This window comes from Salmo salar, chromosome 10 (assembly GCF_965601325.2).
Source record: "Salmo salar chromosome 10, fSalSal1, whole genome shotgun sequence".
In the NCBI taxonomy this organism is placed as follows: Eukaryota; Metazoa; Chordata; class Actinopteri; order Salmoniformes; family Salmonidae; genus Salmo; species Salmo salar.
In genome coordinates this window covers 45599436-45620317 of record NC_138300.1, presented here as the reverse complement: position 1 = coordinate 45620317, position 20882 = coordinate 45599436, and the positions used below count along the sequence as shown (strand labels likewise).

General features: G+C 45.3%; 1 protein-coding gene across 2 annotated transcripts in view; it reads left to right on the top strand.

Moving 5' to 3' along the window:
• Positions 1–20882, top strand: part of pde4ba (phosphodiesterase 4B, cAMP-specific a) — a 337302-nt gene that overhangs the window by 55472 nt on the left and 260948 nt on the right. The window contains exon 1 of one of the 2 annotated variants that reach the window (XM_045687797.2): positions 8595–8804. The exons of the other annotated variant lie outside the window; for it this stretch is intronic. The gene's annotated coding sequence lies outside the window, so the exon portion shown is untranslated. Of the gene's footprint in view, positions 1–8594; positions 8805–20882 lie in introns of those variants that run through there. 2 annotated transcript variants of the gene reach the window in all.

The following is a 20882-nucleotide window of genomic DNA, read 5'->3' as shown; positions in this document are numbered from 1 at the left end:
GCTTCCTAGGGTTAGAGGCAGATGCTTGGAATTTAGAGTGGTAGAAAGTGGCTTTAGCAGCAGAGACAGAAGAGGAGAATGTAGAGAGGAGGGAGTGAAAGGATGCCAGGTCCGCAGGGAGGCGAGTTTTCCTCCATTTCCGCTCGGCATATGTATATGACATAACATTGAAGGTTGTGCAATGTAACAGGAATATTTAGACTTAGGGATGCCACCCGTTAGATAAAATACGGAACGGTTCCGTATTTCACTGAAAGAAAAAACTTTTTGTTTTCGAGATGATAGTTTCCGGATTCGACCATATTAATGACCTAAGGCTCGTATTTCTGTGTGTTTATTATATTATAATTAAGTCTATGATTTGATATTTTATAGAGCAGTCTGACTGAGCAGTGGTAGGCACCAGCAGGCTCGTAAGCATTCATTCAAACAGCACTTTCGTGCGTTTTGCCAGCAGCTCTTCGCTGTGCTTCAAGCTGTTTATGACTTCAAGCCGGGTGGGTATAATTTGTGGAACGTTCCAACAGGAATCTATTCCAAAAACGTTGTAAATAACAAGGTTGCCAAAAAACAACGCATACAAAGTTGTATAGCGGCAGAATAAGATACTGGGTAGGGAGTGGTCTATTTCATTGCATTTTTCACTCATCGCGTTTATTCCGAAAATGTCTGTCCTCACTCTGGTTGCCTATGGACAAACATTAAGAATAAGCTACGTGGTGAGTTGATGCCTATTTGGCAGCTAGTTAGCTAGGTTTGTATGCGTTGCTACTTTGTATGCGTTGTTGGTTGGCAACCTTTAACTTTACGTTTTTTATAACAGATTCCTGTTGGAACGTTCCACAAATTATACCCACCCCTTCAAGCCTATCAACTCCCAAGATTAGGCTGGTTTAACCGATGTGAAATGGCTAGCTAGTTAGCTGGGTGCGCGCTAATAGCGTTTCAAACGTCACTCGTTCTGAGACTTGGAGTGGTTGTTCCCCTTGCTCTACATGGGTAACGCTGCTTCGAGGGTGGCTGTTGTCAATGTGTTCCTGGTTCGAGCCCAGGTAGGAGCGAGGAGAGGGACGGAAACTATACTGTTACACTGGCAATACTAAAGTGCCTATAAGAACATCCAATTGTTAAAGGTATATGAAATACAAATCGTATAGAGAGAAATAGTCCTATAATTCCTATAATAACTACAACCTAAAACTTCTTACCTGGGAATATTGAAGACTTATGTTAAAATGAACCACCAGCTTTCATATGTTCCCATGTTCTGAGCAAGGCACTGAAAAGTTTGCTTTCTTACATGGCACATTTTGCACTTTTACTTTCTTCTCCAACACTTTGTTTTGCATTATTTAAACCAAATTGAACATGTTTCATTATTTATTTGAGACTAAATTGATTTTATTGATGTATTATATTAAGTTAAAATAAGTGTTCATTCAGTATTGTTGTAATTGTCATTATTACAAATAAATACATGCAAAAAATCGGCCGATTAATCGGTTTCGGGTTTTCCTGGCCCGCTAATAATCGGTATCGGTATCGGCGTTGGAAAATCATAATCTGCCGACCTCTATTTATAATACATACACACATTCCTATCTTTAGACCACTCCCTGCTCAAACAACCAGTACTTCTCCACTATCCACAAAGAACCATACATTTTGTCCCATCCTTCAAGGCTTTCACATTCCCTCCCCAGTTGGGGCCCTCTTGGTTTGAAAACCTCTAATGTTTTTCTATTATCTACTCTACATCTTCACTCTACTTACATCTCTACTAAAGAATATAATACCCTGGTATTAAAATTCTAACAGCTCTACACACCTCCTCGTTTTATCTTCTCATGCTTCTCAAACATTTCACACTATCATACTATTTCAGAGTGGAACACTTTAGCCATTATTCTTAAACATACAAATTATTCTATTATGGGCAGAACTAAAAAAGTGTGTGCGAGCAAGGGGGCCTACAAACCTGACTCAGTTACACCAGCTGTCAGGAGGAATGGGCCAAAATTCACCCACCTCATTGTGGGAAGCTTGTGGAAGGCTACCCGAAACGTTTGACCCAAGTTAATCAATTTAAAGGCAATGCTACCAAATACTAATTAAGTGTATGTAAACTTCTGACCCACTGAGAATGTGATGAAAGAAATAAAAGCTGAAATAAATCATTCTCTCTACTATTATTCTGACATTTCATATTCTTAAAATAAAGTGGTGATCCTAACTGACCTAAGACAGGGAATTTTTACTATGTCACGATTCCCACCGACGGTGGCGCCGCCTCCTGCTCGGGTGGCGCCGCCTCCTGCTCGGGTGGCGCTCGGTGGTCGTCGTCACCGGCCTATTAGCTGCCACCGATTCCCTTTTGCTTTTCCCTTTTTTTATTTTAGACACCTGTGGTCAATTAGCCATTAGAGGGGCTATTTAGTTTAGCTGGCCCGCTCCTTGTCGTGCGGGATTAATTGTTGTATTCGACTGTCTAGTTCGTGTCGGCTTGGCATTGTCGTACCTTATATTTATTCCCCTGTGTTTGGGAACTTTGCTTTCTTCTCTCAAAGTGTTATTAAAAAACAACACTCCCTGTGCTCGTTGCTTCCTGCGCCTCATTCATTCCTACAACACGACTACCAACGCCGTTACATACTAGGATTAAATGTTAGGGATTGTGAAAAACTGAGTTTAAATGTATTTGGCTAAGGTGTTTGTAAACTTCCGACTTCAACTGTATGTGACAGAACATTTGTGTGGTTTAAAGTAGATGAGTCATGTATGGATCTGGAAGTTGGATTCATTCATAGCATGAAATTATGTTTTAGAAATAAATGAAACCGTTTTTTTTCCTGAAAGAAGAACATTTAAATCCATTTCTCTGTGCTATTGCTATAATTTGTTGTGATCAATCTGCGTATGTTAGGCCTTTCATACGCCCCGCCTCTAATTCCGATTTTCCACTAGCTACAGGACAGAGGATTTCTATGGTGAAAATGATTGCTGTCCAATTTCATACCACTCTGTGTTATTGAACATGTTTTGAAGGCTGCTGCTGCAAACCAATAAAGATAAAAGCATGATGAAATATTGTATTGTATCTATGTTCCTTAGTGGATATATCACTGGCTTCTTCTATTCTAGTATGATATGTTTCTGTTGGAGTTACTGTTGATGCTCCATGATAATGATATTTGATGACAGTTGATGACAGTTGATGATGACAGTCAGATGACGTATTCTAACAGATCCCTTCATAGATTGGGTAGATCGGGATTACAGTCGTGACATTCACTATGTTTGTATAGAAAACATGAGAGCCAGCTCTGAAAACAATGGCTCCTTAGTTCCTTTAGTTTGCTCTCTTTGGCCTAACCTCTTTCTGAGCTGTACTGTAGCCATTGGTGGTGTGGACTCACAGTACAGTGTGGACAGAATTACATCTAATTATCTCTGATCCATAATCTCTACCAGTCTGTCATGACCATTCCCAATAGACAGCCTTCTGGGGGTCCTGAGACTCAACCACTGGCTTTATGGTTTTATGGTGATTCTTTACTATATGCTGCATTCCAAATCCAGCTGGTATTTGTATATACTGAAAAATACTATGGTAACAAGCTGTACTTTCAGATTTTTATCCCAAAGTTCAATGAATTGTAGCTATTGATTGTTATTCAGTTAAGCGTTTTAAATATTAACAAGCAGCCATATTTATTAGGCTGTGTCCTCCAGGCATATACCTTATTAATGATACATTCAGCTCCACAGATAGCATGGATTTATAGTATTCATGTATTATAATCACATGTATAAGGAAGTAATAATGTATAAGCTCTTCAAACTAAAATCGTTTATCTTTGTGTATTAAGCTAAAGCCTTGGACCCAGGTTCTTTGTTTTCAGATTTAGAGGTTCTCTCTCTCTCTCTCTCTCTCTCTCTCTCTCTCTCTCTCTCTCACTCTCTCTCTCTCTCTCTCTCTCTCTCTCTCTCTCCCTCCCTCCCTTCCTCTCTCTTTCTCTCGCTCTCTCTCTCTCTGCCTCCCTCTCTCACCCTCACTTACTCTCTGTGTGTGTGTGTGTGTGTGTGTGTGTGTGTGTGTGTGTGTGTGTGTGTGTGTGTGTGTGTGTGTGTGTGTGTGTGTGTGTGTGTGTGTGTGTGTGTGTGTGTACAATACTTGTTTGTCCAATAACATAGCTGAAGCAAGGCACCCTCTGGATTCGTACCAGATCAGGAGAGGATCCAATTTGATCAGTTCTACTCTGACAGAAATATTAATGTTATTCACTATTATTCATTGATGTGTTTCTACTGCTAAGCTCTGTCCATAGCCATCATCACTGGTGTATTTATACCCCACTGCCTATATGCTTTGGTTGCCTTAACATTCACTGTTGAAAATGCTTTAGACTATACTTGATTTGATTGAGTTGTAGTGTACCAACTCAACATGATTGTATTATATTTCTCTGCGCTACTGGAAATTACTGATCTATCTTTAGCTTCTCTCAGAAACAAATTTTGTCATGATTATTATTATTATTATAGGTTGTGTGGTTGTGTGTGAATAGTTCCACTGTGAGGTAAGCATGACTAACAACGATGACAAAACACCCTGTGAAATTGTACCACCAGTCTGACTGGATTGAGGTTTGGATTTCCTGTTTCCGAAGCAGCCTAACCATCTGAAACAGTCTAATATCATCAGGATGGTGTCACGCCCTGACCTGAGAGATTCGGTTTATTTCTCTATTTTGTTAGGTCAGGGTGTGGAGTGGGCATTCTATGTTTTGTATTTCCTTGTTTTGGGACGAGTATGGTTCCTAATCAGAGGCAGCTGTCTATCGTTGTACTTAGGCAGCCTTTTCCCACCTGTATTGGTGGGTAGTTGTTTTCTGTTTTGTGTTTCTGATCCTGACAGAACTGTGCGCTTTCGTTTCCCTTTGTTATTTTTGTTTGAGTGTTTGTTTGATTTAAATAAATAATCATGAACACGTGCCACGCTGCATCTTGGTCACCTCTCTACGACGATCGTTACAGATGGGGCAGTCTTAGAAAAGAGAGCAAGGGCTTAGCATTATTTCGTTTGAATGGGGTTTTCATTGAGAAACAGTGACCATGTGTGTAACACTTTTGACCCAGGTGTGGATGTCTTGTGAAAGTCAGTAAGCGCATTAGTTGCAGGGTACAGGGGACTGCCAGGGCATGGCTGGTCAGTCAGTCATGACGCCAGACTACACGGAACCAGGCCACAACACAGTCTTTGTGTATGATATTATTATGATCCCCTCGTTAAATGAATTAAGGCCAGGATATTATTTCTTCCAGACAGATGCACCACACTAGGGACACAATGTTCCAGATGTTTTAATCTGATAAATGTGTAATATTAGATAATAGAGGCCCTGCTCTTCTCTGTATGTGACCCTGTTTCTGTCTACAAGGGACTCATTTGAATTTGATGTTGATGAAAGGTGATTACAGACTTGGCCGTATAAGAATATTTTGAAGATAAATACACAACGCAGAGGGTGAGCGGACTAAAAACGAGAGAACTAATGGTCAATAGGGAATTGTAAATAGGAGTTGGGTTTCAGTTCAACATCTATTTAGAATCTGTGGAATGTCACTTCTGAACTCAGTGCTACGTGTGCTACGTTCTGTACATTGAGTCTGGAGCAGGATACTTGTTATTTGGCCATTGGCCAGTTGTACTGCAAGGACTTCTGATTGGTCAACCCCAGGCTAGGTTGGGGGGTTATAAATGGCATCCTGTTCCTTTGTTCAGTGGAGAAAAGCTGAGGACAGAGGAGACAGAACATCTACCTCCCAGCATAACATCTTGATTTGTCCTTCTCAAATAAACCTATTTTTCTCCCCCTGATTTGCTTTGTAGTTTGTGTTATTGAAGAATAACATCAACTGCTAACAGCTGGACTGAAAAAGTATATGTTTGTGTTTGTGTTTGTCAGAGGAGCCTGGTTTGATGCTGATGAGAATGTGTTTTCTTATATGCTGAAGAAGCCAGATATTGTTGTTGTGAGGGAGGCCAGAGGGAGGGCTGATTCTGGAGGTGGGCTACTACATGGACCAGGCCTTTTCTGACAAGCTGCTCCTCATCACGCCTGAACAGCCTCCGGTATCAGTGCACCCTTGCTGTGGTGATATTGGGAAGTCTGGGTCATGTTCACAGGCTGACAGTACCTGGCCTTCAGATAGCAGTCTGGGACATGTTCACAGGCTGACAGTACCTGGCCTTCAGATAGCAGTCTGGCCATGTTAACAGGCTGACAGTACCTGGCCTTCAGATAGCAGTCTGGTCATGTTCACAGGCTGACAGTACCTGGCCTTCAGATAGCAGTCTGGTCATGTTCACAGGCTGACAGTACCCGGCCTTCATTTAGCAGTCTGGCCATGTTCACAGGCTGACAGTACCTGGCCTTCAGATAGCAGTCTGGGCATGTTCACAGGCTGACAGTACCTGGTCTTCATTTAGCAGTCTGGCCATGTTCACAGGCTGACAGTACCTGGCCTTCAGATAGCAGTGTGGGACATGTTCACAGGCTGACAGTACCTGGCCTTCAGATAGCAGTCTGGGCATGTTCACAGGCTGACAGTACCTGGCCTTCAGATAGCAGCCTGGGCATGTTCACAGGCTGACAGTACCTGGTCTTCATTTAGCAGTCTGGCCATGTTCACAGGCTGACAGTACCTGGCCTTCAGATAGCAGTGTGCGACATGTTCACAGGCTGACAGTACCTGGCCTTCAGATAGCAGTCTGGGACATGTTCACAGGCTGACAGTACCTGGCCTTCAGATAGCAGTCTGGTCATGTTCACAGGCTGACAGCCCCCCCCCCCCCCCCCCCCCCCCCCAAAAAAAAAACAAACAGATTTTCATCAAGTCAAATGATGCTTTATTAAAAGATTGTTCTGTACATCATGTGGGGTCTCTATAAGCTTCTAAATGAGGTCCTAAACCTAGCATGAAAGTGCCTCCTTGTAGCTGTGTGGGCTAATGTAGTCAACATGTTCTCCTTGGGGTAAGTTGAGCCAATGGTTCAGCAAATTGAAGTGTTTTCTTCCCAGGCGTAATACAAGGCATTATCACTGGGATATGAGGTAACAACAGGGCTTGTGTTGGAAGTGTAAAATGAAAGGTACAAAGTGTGTGTTAGGTGTTAAGCCTGTGTTAAAAGATGCTTTAAATTATTAAAAGACAAAATAGCGATTGTGTTGAATTGTGTTTGGGGGAAAATGTAGACATGGTTTTAAAAAGGTACTGGTAATATTTTACTCAGTACAGACATTTTTGGGGTGGCTTAACTTACCCTGTCCCGCGGCTCAACTTACCCCATACCCGGAGAAAGTTGTGCAAGAGATCACTTTTTTGGGACAAAATATGTTTTCCAAACTGTAATGTTCCACATGGTACACACCCTGAAATATATGTAGACATCTTTGTTACTATATTTCCCTTGACAGAGTGATGCTGAATTAAAAAGCTAAACTAACCCTACTCTCCCCTATTTACGCATGTGGTCCTGCCTGTCTAAACACCTGTTTATGGCTGAATGGGGTGGTAACGAAGCAGAATTAATGCCAATTAGCCTTCCTCAGATGTCCAGTTTGGCACAAACATACACACAAACACACAACACACACACGGCCTGGTACCTAAAGTCATACACCATCATTTTTGCTGTTCCTCTTCCCTGAAGAGCCAGTTGTTTGAACACCACAGCCTACGGCGTACAAGGGCCAGGACAGCCCCGTTTAATTCACTAATCTACATTTATGAAACACATAATTCCCATGCAGCCAATCATAATCCGATAATGATTGTGTGCTTGTCACTGAAAATGATCCTCTTAATGTGTAGCTAAAGACCTAGATAATGGTTTTCCTGTTCGTAGAAAACATGAGAGCCATATGGATTGAAGAGAGAGTTTAAGGAAGGCGCATTACTTTTGGCACGTTATTTATGAAAACTTATTTAGTAAAACATGTAATAGTGAAGTATTCAGTAAACGACAGTCCATATGACAGAGCACAGTGGCAGTCCTGAACACCCTGGTCCTGAATAAAAACAGAAAGCTCTCATGTCAAACATTTGCCTTGAGACAAGACTGTATACATGGCAGTAGACTCCTATGGCGTCCAGCAAGTGTAACAGCTGTCAGTCAGAATGAACAGGAGAGTGTACAGATGTAGGATCTTAATTTGATCACTCTTCTGTTGCTGTGAATTTTCCTGCACTGTTGCTTCATGATTTACATAAATTCACTGAAAACCCACACTAACACACGGTTATATTAACAGTATAGCAATTTTCATGTAGCCTACTTTTGTCCAGTTACTAGCCTAACCACCGATCAAGCAACATTATGGACTAAACGTTCAAATCCTGTTCCTGCAGGATTCTTTTGCTGTGACAATATAGGTCAAATTGAGATCCTATATCTGTAAGCTGAGGACCAAGAGGAAGTGGTTGAGCTCTGATCTCTAACAGACAGTAAAGAGGAAACAGGTCCTTCATCCAATCAAAACATCCCCATGACCTGTTCCTGATCACAACTGTCTGTCAGCTTCCTCAATGCAACTGGTATCTGGATTTAGTCAGGAACGTTTTAGTCGACCACTTACCATAGCTATCAGTGCCAAACGGGGGAGTGATAACCTGTTCCTGCTCACAACTGTCTGTCTGGCTGCTTCCTCTAGCAGTCTATAACAACCGGAGTCTGGTTCTAGTCAGGAGTGTATTTCAGACTGTAAACCTTCACTACCATAGCTATCAGTGTCAAGAGGGTGAGTGAAATAGCTCTAAGGCTTTTAAAACAGGCAAATTAATATTTTCATAAGTGCTTCTCCAAATCGGTTTGACTTTGCCCACATGCTGTAGTGTGCTTAGGGAGACAGTGTTCTGTAGACCGTATGCTAATTCCTTGTTTATAAATGGAGTCTATATTTTCAGTCTATGCCCTGTGGTTTTAGCACAAGCCTGATGAATGTTTTTAACAGACTGTAGCCATCTGTTTTAGGGACATGGGCTGTCCTTTATCTAACCTTTTAACTGACCACATCTCCCGATCTCTCTCTAACCCTCTCTCTCTCTCTCTCTCTCTCTCTCTCTGCATGCTGGGAGTTTTTTGGAGTTTGAGTGTTTGGTGCGGAGGACTCTGTCCTAACTAACTTTCTAGACTCTTTTCTTGATCTTTTTCTTACATTTTTTTTTCTATGGTGGAGGGTTAATGCAATATTTGTTTTAGCGGTATCCACCGTTTTTTTTCAGAGTTAGGGTGGAAGAAGACAGAGTAAGGTTTCTGGGGTTTGCAAGGTGTGGTATGCGCGATGGCTTCTCAGCCTAGCGCGGAGGAGACGCTGTCGATACCGCATGGATTCAGGTGTGTTCCTGAGAATGGAGTTAAGGTGGAGGAGGTTCTGCTCGCGGTCAGCGAACAGGTAGGAGCTGAATTTATACATTCTGCTTCTAGAATGAACAAAGCGGTGGTGGTGTTCATGAAAAGAGAAAATTTGGTTGGTAGGCTAATTGCTAGCGGAATATTTGTAAGGGATGTGTTGGTGCCAGTTTTACCTCTTTCTACCCCTTCGACAAGAGTAGTTGTTGCAAATTTACCTCCGTTTATTACGGACGATCAAATCAGGAAAGAGCTGAGTCGTTTTGGTAAGTTTGCTAGCGGGTTTCGTGTACTGTCGGCAGGTTTTCAGGCAGCTGCTGTTAAGCACGTTGTTTCGTTCCGGAGGCAAGTGTTTATGTTCCTGAACAACAATGAGCAACAGCTAAATGTGCATTTTAAAGTGAGGCATGGGGAGGGGCTCTATGCAGGGTTTGCCAGCACAGACAGTCTACGGTGTTTTGAGTGTGGGGATTTGGGGCATAAGAGCTTTGCGTGCCCACATAAAGGCCGTAGACAAAGTGAGGGTACAAGCGCCGGTGGGGGAAATCGAGGTCAAAGTGCAGGGGGAAATGAGATGCAGACAGCAGAGGCTGGGCCTAGTCATACCAGGGATGGTGGGGTAGCTGAGGCTGGGTCTAGTAAGGCAAGAGATGGTGGGGTAGAGGAGGCTGGGTCTAGTCAGACTAGAGATGGTGGTGTAGTGGAGGCTGGGTCTAGTCAGGCTAGAGATGGTGGTGTAGCGGAGGCTGGGTCTAGTCAGGCTAGAGATGGTGGGGTAGTGGAGGCTAAGCATAGTCAGGCTAGAGATGGTGGGGTAGCGGAGGCTGGCTCTAGTCAGACTAGAGATGGTGGGGTAGAGGAGGCTGGGTCTAGTCAGACTAGAGATGGTGGTGTAGTGGAGGCTGGGTCTAGTCAGGCTAGAGATGGTGGTGTAGCGGAGGCTGGGTCTAGTCAGGCTAGAGATGGTGGGGTAGTGGAGGCTAAGCCTAGTCAGGCTAGAGATGGTGGGGTAGCTGAGGCTGGGCTTAGCTATGATATGGAGGATGGTGTGAATGATGCTGGGCCTAGTCATGCTATGGAGGGTGGTGTAGAGGATGCTAGGTCTAGTCAGGTTATGCTAGTGGATGAGGAGAGTATAGTGGGGAAGTGTAAGAGACTAGGGGGGGAGGAGGAGGGTGCCAAGCGGAAAAGGAAAAAGGGTGTGGTTAAAGGCACAATGGAAATTTTGCCTGTTGCTGTGGGAGATGCCATGACCAGAGAGGAAGAGCAGGTGGTCAGGGTGGGAGATAGAGATGAGGAGGAAAGTGAGTCTGAGGAAGAGGATGAGGAGATATTTTTTTCAGACTCCTCTTCAATAGGCCCGGAGCTGACAGCCAGTCAAGCAGAGGGGTCTAAGTACACATTGAGAGAACTGACAAGGTTCCTGAATGAGACCAAGGGAAAAAAAGTTAATCTTGAGGCTTTTTTCCCTGATTCAAGAAAGTTTGTACGATCAGTACAACATGCTGTGAAAAATGAGGGGCATGGTGTCCTCTCACCCAGGAAACGGTTTAGGTTGAGGAAGTGGGTCACAACAGTGCGTAAGGGTTTACCTTCGGACACTGTTTAGATGTATACTTTCTTTCTGACACTGGGACTTTTGAGCTTTGCTATTGGTCTTTTTTCTCTGCTGGCTTTTCTCCCACTTCTTATGGAGACTCTACGGGTAGGCTCGCTCAATATAAATGGCGCCAGAGATGCGGGAAAGATGAGTGTGTTGGGTGAATATGTAAAACAAAAAAAAGTACAGGTGTTGTTTCTGCAGGAGACACATAGTGATGTGTTGAATGAAGTCGATTGGGGGCTCTGGTGGAAAGGGGCAAGTGTGTTGAGCCATGGGACAAATCTTAGTGCAGGAGTGGCAGTCCTTTTTGCACCGGGTCTGTCTGTAAAAATGTGCTCCTCAAAGGAGGTGTGTAGGGGTAGGCTCCTTGTTGTTAAAGCAGAAATTAACAACATGGGTTTTGTCTTTATAAATGTGTATGCGCCTAACACAGGGAGAGAAAGAGGGGTTCTATTTGGGAGTCTTAGACAGGAACTCTCACAGGTAGCGCCTGAGGAGACACTGGTGGTCGGAGGGGACTGGAACTGCACAATGGATTTTACAAAAGACAGAAATGGGGAAGAGCCTCATTCAGTGTCAGTGGGAGTGTTAAGGGACATTATTAATCAGTTCGACTTAGTGGATGTTTGGAGAACTAAACATCCGAACACAAGACAGTACACATGGGTGAAGGTTTTTGGGGCTAGGGTGAGTGCAGCCCGACTTGATCGGTTTTATATGTCTAGGAATCGGAGCAATAGGCTGTTGGGCGCTACCATTCTCCCGGTGGGGTTTTCCGATCATCACATAACCATGGCTCGGCTGTCTATTTCACCAGGGCCCCGGCAGGCATCCTATTGGAAATTCAATGTAAAGCTCTTACAAGATGCCACTTTTTGCGCAGGTTTCCAGACCTTCTGGGAAAGGTGGAGGCAGCAAATAGAGGAGTATGAGTCTCTGAGCCAATGGTGGGATGTGGGGAAAATCCAAATTCGGCTTTTCTGTCAACAATACACAGCTCTCTCATCCTCAGAGGCTAGGAGAGTATTGGGGGAACTAGAGCGGTGTATTAGTGAGATGGAGGTAGAGATGGTGGGGCAAGGCAATGTAGGCCTCCAGGCTAATTTAGCTGAATTACGCAGGGACCTGGGCAGTTTTTTCCAGGTTAAAGCAAAGGGAGCACTTGTAAGAGCTAGATTCTCCATGCTCAAGGAGATGGATGCTCCCAGCTCCTTCTTCTTTGGTTTGGAAAGACAGAGCAGTGAAGCCAAGGGTATGCATTGTCTACGGCTGTCTGATGGGCGGGTGACCTCTGTGGTGGGTGAGATGCGGGAGCGGACTGTGGAGTTTTATACTGAATTGTATAGGGCAGAAGAGTGTGATCCTTTGTGTGCTCAGGTCTTGTTCACAGAACTCCCTAAACTCTCTCTGGCACAGAGGGACGATTTGGACGTTCCTCTGTTGTCCCATGAACTGGCAGAGGCCGTAACCCAGATGTCCCCCGGTCGTGCACCGGGGGTCGATGGACTCCCAGTGGAGTTTTATAAAAAATTCTGGGGAATAATTGGACAGGACTTCTTTTGCGTGTTGCGTGAATGCATCGGGGTAGGAGAGTTGCCGATGAGCTGCCGTCGGGCGGCTCTGACTCTCCTGCCCAAAAAAGGGGACTTGTGTGAACTTAAGAACTGGAGGCCTGTGGCATTGCTCTGTGCGGACTACAAGATATTTGCCAAGGTCCTCTCTAACAGACTGAAGTCCCACTTGGACTCGATAGTACATAAGGACCAAACATATTGTGTACCGGGACGCTCAATCACGGACAACCTGTTCTTAATTAGGGACATGTTGGACTTGTCGAGAGGTTCTAATGTGAACTTTGGACTGGTCTCTTTAGATCAAGAGAAGGCTTTTGACAGAGTGGACCATGAATATCTGTTTAATGTGATGTCTGTGTTTGGGTTTGGGAGGAGTTTTTTGACCTGTGTGAAGCTGTTGTATGCTGGGGCATCATGTATGGTTAAGGTGGGAGGGGGGCTCAGTAGGCCAGTCTGGGTGAGACGGGGCATTAGACAAGGATGCCCTCTATCTGGGCAGTTATACACATTAGCCATTGAGCCTTTTTTAGGCCTGCTACGCAGGAGACTGCAGGGAGTGTGCTGGACAGGTATGGGTGTGGTGACAGGCATAGCAGTGTCAGCATATGCAGATGATGTCTCTGTGATGGTCAGGGATGGTCAAGATATGCAGGCACTGGAGACCAGTCTGAAGGTGTACGAGGGAGCTTCATCAGCTAAGGTAAACTGGGGCAAGAGCAAAGCTCTGTTATGTGGGGCATGGGGGGATAGGGCTCCTCCTCTGCTTCCAGGGGGTTTGCAGTGGGGTTGTGAAGGGCTTAAAGTGTTGGGGGTGTACCTGGGCTCGGAGAGGTGGGTCAGGAAGAACTGGGAGGGGCTGTCACAGGCAGTGGTGTCAAGACTGGCCAGGTGGAGGTGGCTCCTGTCCCAAGTGTCATATAGAGGGAGGGTGCTGATAATTAACAACCTGGTGGCATCCTCCCTGTGGCATAAACTGGCTGTCCTCAACCCCCCCGCCGGTCTGCTCGCAGACCTGCAACGCAAGCTGGTGGACTTCTTCTGGTCGGGCCATCACTGGCTGAGGGCGGCGGTGTTGTATATGACCGTCCACGAAGGAGGACAGGGCCTGGTGGAACTGGAGAGCAGGATGGCTGCTTTCCGGCTAAAGGCGGCACAGAGACTGCTGTACCATACTGATGTTGGCTGGAGGGAACCAGCATGCGCGCTGCTGAGGAGAGCTGGAGATTTAGGGTTGGACCGGCAGCTGTTCCTCATGAAGCTGGAGAGGCTGAGTACAGCAGGTCTCTCCGATTTTTACTCTGCGGTGCTGAGGGCCTGGCAGCTGCTAAGGCACACACGAGAAGGGGGTGTGGAGCCTGGGCTGTGGGTGTGGGAGGAGCCTATCTTCCACAACCCAGCCATCCCTTTGAGATCGGTCCAGTCGGCCACCCTGCAGAGGCAACTGATGGCAGGGGGTGTAAAAAGGCTGGGTGACTTGAGACTCCTGGGAGAGGAGGGGTGGAAAAGCCCGGAAGTCTTGGCACAGCAAACAGGAATAACGTCTCTTAGGCTGCTGGAGAGATTCCTGGAGGAGGTCCAGGAGGCACTGTCTGAGCCGGTAAGGGGGATGTTTGAGCAGCCAAAGGGAGAGGGGCCACCAATGTTTCCGCCACTGCAGGTGACGGCAGAGACTGGAGACTGGCAAGGGGGTCTGGAGGACTTGTTAGATTTTAACACTCCGAGCCTGGGGGAGTTTGAAGGGGTGGGAGGTAAAGCCCTCTACAACCTCTGTGTTAAGGTGAGGAACATTAGGAGCCTAACAGGAGTGAAGGCACATCAGTGGCAGGGGGTATGTGGGGTGGAGAGTATGGTGGGTTTTAGATGGAGGGGGCTCTACAAACCCCCAGTACCAAAGAGGTCAGGGGACCTCCAGTGGAGGGTTCTACATGGAGCCCTGGCCACTAACAGCTGGTTGGCACGGGTTGAACCGGGAGTCGGGCAGGAGTGTCATTTCTGTAAAATGAAAGAAACTGTGATTCATGTGTTTTCTGTGTGCACCAGATTAATGCCATTAATGTCTCTGTTGGAATGTCTGTGTGAGAGGTTGGGGGTGGTCTTTACTGTTGGGGTGTTCATAATGGGATACAGGTATTCAAGTAAGGAGAAGGAAAAATGTGTTTTGTTGAATTTTCTGTTTGCTCAGGCAAAGTTAGCTATTTGGCTAACAAGGAGGAACAGGGTGAAAGGTGGGGGGATAACAGACCCTTTATTATTGTTTAATGGGATGGTCTCTGCGCGCCTTAGGGTTGAGTTTGAGTTCTATAAAATGATAAAAAGTGTGGAGATGTTTCAGGAGATATGGTGTGTTGGGGGGGCTGTCTGTATAGCTGGGGAAGATGTTTTGGATATACGGTTGTAGGAGTGGGTATTGTCTTGAGTATTGTGATGTTGGCTTGTATCATGTGGTTGCTGGAAAGGTGAGTATGGTACATGTATGCATTACAGGATGTATTTTTGGTTTTATTTTTAAGGGGGAGGTTGGGTGGTGAGTTTTAAATGAAATGAGAATGTTTCAGTAAAGAAAGACAAAAAGTCAAAAAGTCTCTCTCTAACCCTCTCTCTCTCTCTCTCTCTCTCTCTCTCTCTCTCTCTCTCTCTCTCTCTCTCTCTCTCTCTCTCTCTCTCTCTCTCTCTCTCTCTCTCTAACCCTCTCTCTCTCTCTCTCTCTCTCTCTCTCTAACCCTCTCTCTCTCTCTCTCTCTCTCTCTCTCTCTCTCTCTCTCTCTCTCTAACCCTCTCTCTCTCTCTCTCTCTCTCTCTCTCTCGCTCTCTCTCTCTCTCGCTCTCACTCTCTCTCCATCACTGACCCCCTCTTTCTCTCGCTCTCTTAACTCTTTTTATTCTTTCACATTTTCTCTCTATCCTCTCTGTCTTGCTCTCTCTCTCCATCACATACTTTCTGTCTTCCCCCTCTCTCTTCCCACTCCTTATCTCTCCTAATAGTCTCTTTCTCCTTACTCACTATATCCTCTTTCTCCCTTGCACTCTCACTCACATTTCCCCTCCATTTGTCTCTATCTCTCTCCTAATAATTTCTTTCTCTTTTCTCACTTATTTTTCTCCCTTTCTCTCTCTCCTTCTCCCCCATCCAGCTGGGCGGTGGTTAGCACCTAGCTAATCACAGCCAGCAGAACCAGATACCCAGGACCCACTCTGTTACAGTCGTATGGGGCCATAGCCTAGCAGAGAGGTATACGTTATAAAAGAAAGCTAAATTGGCTCACCAGGGAGGTGCTTGATCGCCGTTGAGCCATTCACTCACTCACACACACACACACACACACACACACACACACACACACACACACACAACCATGGGAGCTGTCCCTCTATTGCTTTGAATGATTAGCATCATTAGCATGGGAGAAATTAAACTGTGCAGGGCCATTACTGCTGCTTTCATTAGCCAGCTATGCTAAATGGGTTGAGATATACTGTAAGGTATGGGATAGGAGGTTATGTTATCACTAGACAGGATACTAGCACACAGGCCCCCTTAATGTACAGTACAAGGCAGGCTAATGCTGTACTGCTATGATTTTTGTAATAGCAACTTTGGACTGGAAATAATGTCACATACTCAATCATGACATTAAATATGTGAGAGGTTGGCTGCTGTGCCTCTCCCACAGTCCTATTCATCCAATCAAACAACTCCCCTCCAGCGCTCTTGATCAATGATTGACTCTTGGGCAAACTTCTGCTAGCATCTTGTCCCCCATAAGCCTTGTACATCTTTGGGTTCCATTAGCACCCATAGGCTTTTACTGACTGATGGGGATGTATGGTATTTGTGGATTGGAATGTTCTAGGCCTCGTTACTTTAATGAAGAAAGCTTTCACTATGGGCTCTAGCGATCAAGGCCGGTTGTTATACAGCCCAGGATCAAACCCAGGTCTGTAGTGACGCCTCTAGTGCTGCGATGCAGTGCCTTAGACCGCTGCGCCACTCGGGAGGCAGGATGATTGGAGAGAAACACTATATGCACCTGTACATGAGGTAACCAGAAACAACATGCATGTTGGTGTTAGAAATTTGGGAGGTGAAAAATATATTTCCCTCTTGGGAAGGCATGAGAATGATGATGAAACAATGTACCCACCCAGGCCTTACAGCAGTTGTTCAATGAAGAGCAATACTCTGTTAGATATATAAACACAATATTGCAGTTCCTAAAAACAATCTCAGTTGATGTAGGTAGCCTAGTGGTAACCGAAAGGTTGCTGATTCAAATCTCCGAGCTGACTAGGTGAAAAATCTGTCAATTTGCCCTTGAGCAACGCATTTAACCCTTATTGCTCATGTAAGTTGCTCTGGATAAGAGTGTCTGCTAAATTACTTAAATGTAAAATATGAAAAAATTAAATAAATGATGTGCTGGTATGTGCCTTGTAAAGCTTGAAAAACAATTGACATCAGGATGAACTCGCAAAAATGAACATTCAACACTCAATGTTGTCATCTGTTTCCCAATGCCTCCCCAATCTCTCCTCGATGTCTCCATCATCACAGGTGATTCAGCTAACCCCCCTGCCCCATACCAGAGAGCTGAAATTGATTTAAGCGTCCAGCCCTCTACCCACCCTATGATTTAATGAAGTTCTGGCCTCCAGTTAGCACTCCCTCTGCAGCCTGGCCTGGCCACCACCCATTATTATTATGATTTGAACCAAGGATCATGCAACAGTGGTGTGTGTGGTGTGCGTCTGTGTCTGTATGGGTGAAGGTGTTTGTGTTTGTGTCTGTGTGTGTGTTACATAAATATAATAACACCTAACAGTAATCTAGGCCAATCTTTTACTTCAGTTAAGGAGAACCCTGAATAAAGCACAAGTGGTGATAAGGTTATGATAGGTTTATGATGGGCTCCCGAGTTGCGCAGCAGTCTAAGGCACTCCATCTCAGTGCTAGAGGCCGTGATTGGGAGTCCCATAGGGAGGCGCACAATTGGCCCAGCGTCGTCCGGGTTTGCCCGATGTAGGCCGTCATTGTAAATAAGAATTTGTTCTTAAATGACTTGCCTAGTTAAATAAAGGTTAAATAAAACATATATATTTTTAAATGATACTGTTACACGCACGCATACAGTGGGGGAAAAAAGTATTTGATCCCCTGCTGATTTTGTACGTTTGCCCACTGATAAAGAAAGGATCAGTCTATAATTTTAATGGTAGGTTTATTTGAACAGTGAGAGACAGAATAACAACAAAAATATCCAGAAAAACGCATGTCAAAAATGTTATAAATTGATTTGCATTTTAATGAGGGAAATAAGTATTTGACCCCCTCTCAATCAGAAACATTTCTGGCTCCCAGGTGTCTTTTATACAGGTAACGAGCTGAGATTAGGAGCACACTCCTAATGGGAGTGCTCCTGTATAAAAGACACCTGTCCACAGAAGCAATCAATCAATCAGATTCCAAACTCTCCACCATGGCCAAGACCAAAGAGCTCTCCAAGGATGTCAGGGGCAAGATTGTAGACCTACACAAGGCTGGAATGAGCTACAAGACCATCGCCAAGCAGCTTGGTGAGAAGGTGACAACATTTCGTGTGATTATTCGCAAATGGAAGAAACACAAAAGAACTGTCAATATCCGTCGGCCAGGGGGCTCCATGCAAGATCTCACTTCGTGGGGTTGCAATGATCATGAGAACGGTGAGGAATCAGCCCAGAACTACACGGGAGGATCTTGTCAATGATCTCAAGGCAGCTGGGACCATAGTCACCAAGAAAACAATTGGTAACACACTACGCCGTGAAGGACTGAAATCCTGCAGCGCCCGCAAGGTCCCCCTGCTCAAGAATACATATACATGCCCGTCTGAAGTTTGCCAATGAACACCTGAATGATTCAGAGGACAACTGGTGAAAGTGTTGTGGTCAGATGAGACCAAAATGGAGGTCTTTGGCATCAACTAAACTCGCCATGTTTGGAGGAGGAGGAATGCTGCCTATGACCCCAAGAACACCATCTCCACCGTCAAACATGGAGGTGGAAACATTATGCTTTGGGGGTGTTTTTCTGCTAAGGGGACAGGACAACTTCACCGCATCAAAGGGACGATGGACGGGGCCATGTACCGTCAAATCTTGGGTGAGAACATCCTTCCCTCAGCCAGGGGCATTGAAAATGGGTCGTGGATGGGTATTCCAGCATGACAATGACCCAAAACACATGGCCAAGGCAACAAAGGAGTGGCTCAAGAAGAAGCACATTAAGGTCCTGGAGTGGCCTAGCCAGTCTCCAGACCTTAATCCCATAGAAAATCTGTGGAGGGAGCTGAAGGTTCGAGTTGCCAAAAGTCAGCCTCGAAACCTTAATGACTTGGAGAAGATCTGCAAAGAGGAGTGGGACAAAATCCCTCCTGAGATGTGTGCAAACCTGGTGGCCAACTACAAGACACGTCTGACCTCTGTGATTGCCAACAAGGGTTTTGCCACCAAGTACTAAGTCATGTTTTGCAGAGGGGTCAAATACTTATTTCCCTCATTAAAATGCAAATCATTTTATAACATTTTTGACATGCGTTTTTCTGGATTTATTTGTTGTTATTCTGTCTCTCACTGTTCAGATAAACCTACCATTAAAATTATAGACTGATCATTTCTTTGTAAGTGGGCAAACGTACAAAATCAGCAGGGGATCAAATACTTTTTTCAACCACTGTAAACACACACATAAACACACACACACACACACACACACACACACACACACACACACACACACACACACACACACACACACACACACACACACACACGTACACACACACACACGTACACACACATAAACACACACATAAACACACACATAAACACACACACACACGCACACACACACACACACACACACACACACACTTAAACACACACAACACACACGCACAAACACACATAAAGACACATCCATCTTAAACTACATGGAGAACATGAACAGCTCTTCTCTGAAACACACCGGTTATGTGTGTTACAGTACACAGACAGACCGGATGATGATCATTGAGTCAGGAGTCAGAACAAGATAGTGTATAAACAAAGGATCTGAATAAATGAGAGCTAACACAGAGCAATTTAGGAGAACAGAGCAGAGCTTCTCCACACCACATAATGAGTGAAACTGTAAGGACACGAGTTGAGCAGCACTGTGATCCTGACTGAAACTGCCCAGGTTTTTCCATCATTAGCATAACTGTCACTCTTCAAATCAAATCACACGCGCCAAAGCTGTTGAGAAGTCTTTTAGACCTAGACTTGGAGCTCCGGTACCTCTTGCCGTGCGTTAGCAGAGAGAACAGTCTATGACTGGGGTGGCTGGAGTCTTTGACAATTTTTAGGGCCTTCCTCTGACACCGCCGGGTATAGAGGTCCTGGATGGCAGGAAGCTTGGCCCCAGTGATGTACTGGGCCATATGCACCACCTTCTGTAGTGACTTGCAGTCGGAGGCCGAACAGTTGCCATACCAGGCAGTGATGCAACCAATCAGGATGCTCTCGATGGTGCAGCTGTAGAACTCTTTGAGGATCTGAGGACCCATGCCAAATCCTTTCAGTCTCCTGAGGGGGAATAGGTTTTGTCGTGCCCTCTTCACGACTGCCTTGGTGTGCTTGGACCATTCTAGTTTGTTGGTGATGTGGACACCAAGGAACTTGAAGCTCTCAACCTGCTCCACTACAGCCCTGTCGATGAGAATGGGGGCGTGCTCGGTCCTCCTTTTCCTGTAGTCCACAATCATCTCCTTTGTCTTGATCACATTGAGGGGGAGGTTGATGTCCTGGCACCACACGGCCAGGTCTCTGACCTCCTCCCTATAGGCTGTCTCATCATTGTCGGTAATCAGGCCTACCACTATTGTGTTATCAGCAAACTTAATGATGGTGTTGGAATCGTGCCTGGCCGTGCAGTCATGAGTGAACAGGGAGTACAGTAGGGGACTGAGCACGCACCCCTGAGGGGCCCATGTGGCCCGTCAGGAAGTCCAGGATCCAGTTGCAGAGGGAGGTGTTTAGTCCCAGGGTCTTTAGCTTAGTGATGAGCTTTGAGGGCACTATGGTGTTGAACGCTGAGCTGTAGTCAATGAATAGCATTCTCACATAGGTTTTCCTTTTGTCCAGGTGGGAAAGGGCAGTGTGGAGTGCAATATAGATTGCATCATCTGTGTATCTGTTTGGGCGGTATGCAAATTGGAGTGGGTCTAGGGCTTCTGGGATAATGGTGTTGATGTGAGCCATGATGAGCCTTTCA